This window comes from Cyanistes caeruleus, unplaced genomic scaffold (genome assembly GCF_971803275.1).
Source record: "Cyanistes caeruleus unplaced genomic scaffold, bCyaCae1.hap1.1 HAP1_SCAFFOLD_338, whole genome shotgun sequence".
Classification (NCBI taxonomy): domain Eukaryota; kingdom Metazoa; phylum Chordata; class Aves; order Passeriformes; family Paridae; genus Cyanistes; species Cyanistes caeruleus.
In genome coordinates, this window is record NW_028256106.1 from 35,001 (window position 1) to 37,500 (window position 2,500).

Here is a 2,500-nt window from a genome sequence, read left to right on the forward strand (position 1 = left end):
TCTTCATCGACGCACGAGCCGAGTGATCCACCGCTAAGAGTTGTCTGGCTTTCGGCACCGACCCCGCACGCGCGGAGGGGCCGGGACCGCTCGCGTGAAGCGGCCCCCCTCGGTTTTGCGGCGAGGACGCGCGGGCGCGCGACCTCGCGACCGACCGTACGAGCACAAACGAGACGACCAACGGAGGGGAAAAAGAAAAGGAAGGCACGAGGCCGCCCACGGAACGCTCCGAAAAGGCCGGCCAGAAAGGGCGGGGGGGCCCGCGCCCCCGACCGCCTCTCCCCCACCACCCCCCTCCCCCCGGGCGAGGGGAGGGGAAAAGAGAGACGCCGCCCCGCGTGCCGTCTTTCGGAGGCGGCCCAGGCGCCCGGGCTCGGCCCGGCCTCCGCGCGGAGAGCCGCGCGGCGCGCGCCGGACCGCGGGGGGGCTCCGTAGCCCGCGCCCGGCCTCTTCTCTCTGAACGGGACGACGCGGGCACGAGGCCGGGGGGCCGCGGCCGCCCGCCGCCCGCCGCGCGCTCGGCTCCACCTCGACCGCTGCGCGGGGATCGGCCCCCCGCGCAGCGCCACCGCGCCCGCCGCGCGCGGCGCGGCCTTTCTCCTCCCCGCTGACGGGCCGCCCCCTTGCCAGCGCCCGAGACGGCAGCGCGACGACCGCCGGCACCGCCGGCGCCGCCCCCGGCCGGGGACCGCTCCCCGCCGGAAGGCGAGCGCCTCGCCGCCGCGCTCCGACGGCCGGCGCCGGGAGGCGGGCGCCGCCGAGGCGCGAGCCGGCGTCGCGAGCGCCCGAGGCCTGCCGGAAGGCAAAGGCCCCGCCGCCACCGGGGCCGCACTCCCGGGACCGCCGCCGCCGCTTCGCACCGTCGGGGCCCCTTCCGCGGGCACGCGCCCTGCGGGAGGGGGCCGTGCGGCGGACGCCCGCCGCACGGCCTCGAGCGGTTCTCCCTGCGGCCCACACGCGGCCTTCGGGAAGGGAGACGGGGAAGCGACGGGCGGGGCCCGGGCCGGGACCGCCGCCGGCGACGACGGGGGCCTCCCGGCCGACCGTCCCACCAGGGGGACACCCGTCGAGCGGCGCCGCCGCCGCTCGGCACGGGGTCGCCCGCGCTCGCCGGACCTCCGGCCGCCGGAGGCGACCGACGAGCGCTCGCCCGGGCGGGGGGCGCGCGGTCCCGGCCGGGGACGAGCCGGCGGACGGCGCCGCCGCGCGCGTCCGGGGAAGGCGAGGAACGCCCCGAGGAGGAGGAGGAGATGCGCGCCGACGCGGCCGGCGCGGCCGAGGCGAGGGAGCGCGGGGGGCGCCCGAGGGCCGCCACCCCGAGGTCGCGCAGAGAAGGCGGAGAAGCGCGCGGGGGCGCTTCTCCGCCGGCGCCGCCCCGTTCCGAAGAGACCGGATCGGCCCCGCGGCCGACAGCGCGCCACGGCCTCGCCGCCGAGACCGGGCCGCGGAGAGGGGGGGGAGGGGGGCTGGGTGCCCCCTCCCCGGCACGGCGCGGCCGACGACGGCCGCGACGAAGTCGACGACGACGACGACGACGACGACGAGCGGGGGGGGACCGGTCGCGACGGACGCCACCGCAGGGGATCGGCGGGAGTAGCTCCCCACCCCTCAGTGAACGCCGCGCCGCCACCGGCCGGGTACCCGTCGCCGCCGCCGCCGCCGCCGCCGCCGGCATCGCCGCCGCCGCCGGGGCGCGCCGTGCCGCCCGAGTCTTTAAACCTCCGCCCGGCCTCGGCGGCCCTTTCGGGTCCCAGCCCAAACCCCGCGCCCCCGGCCGGCGTTTGACGACGCCGAGGCGGGAGCGGGGGAAAGGGGAAAGGACTCGGGGAACCGCCCAGGCGCGGAGCGCTAGGTACCTGGCCCTGGGGCGAGGGAAACGACCTGGGATGGCCCCGCCGGGGTGCCTCCCCCCCAGTTGCTGCCACCCTCGGGGGAGCGTCCGCCGGCGGGGGCGCGCCTGACACATCCGCCGCCGCCACCGCGGCCGTCCTGACTCGGGGCCCGGGGTTTCCCTCAGCAGCCCGGCGCTGCGCCCGAGAGGACCGCCGCGGCTCGGCCCGTGGCCCCGCCGGTGCGGGAGGGCGAGGGGCGGACCGGCCGACCGAGTGAGACCTCGCCGCGGCGACCGCACCGACCGAGAGGGGCCCGGCGACGGGGCGAAGAACGTGTCTCCGCCGCCGCCGCCGCGCGCCCGACCCGGCGGCGGTCCCCGCGCCCGCGCGCGCGCGCGGGCGGGCAAAACCCTGGAAGCGACGCGCCCCGGAACGCCCGGGGGGGAAGGGGAACCCGGCCCTCCGAGCTCTCCTCTGCCGTGCGGTTCGCGAGGGGCCGTTCGGCCCCGGGAGCGGGACACCCCCTGGTGGTTTTTTTTTTTGCCGGGCGGCAAAAAAAAGAAAAGCGGTCCCGCTCCTCCGCTGCGGGAAGGGCCGGAGGAGCCGCCTCCTCCGCGCCCCGAAGGCGCCCGCGCGCCTCCGGGAGGAGGGGGGCCGTGCCGAGCACC

At 79.9% G+C, this 2,500-nt stretch overlaps 1 non-coding gene across 1 annotated transcript in view; it reads right to left on the reverse strand.

The window, feature by feature from the left end:
- LOC147645429 (5.8S ribosomal RNA) overlaps nt 1-42 on the reverse strand; it is a 153-nt gene extending 111 nt beyond the window's left edge. Inside the window, exon 1 of the ribosomal RNA XR_015282358.1 lies at nt 1-42. This exon is cut by the window's left edge and continues 111 nt beyond it. This is a non-coding gene — a ribosomal RNA (5.8S ribosomal RNA).
- Between the last annotated feature and the right edge of the window lie 2,458 nt (nt 43-2,500).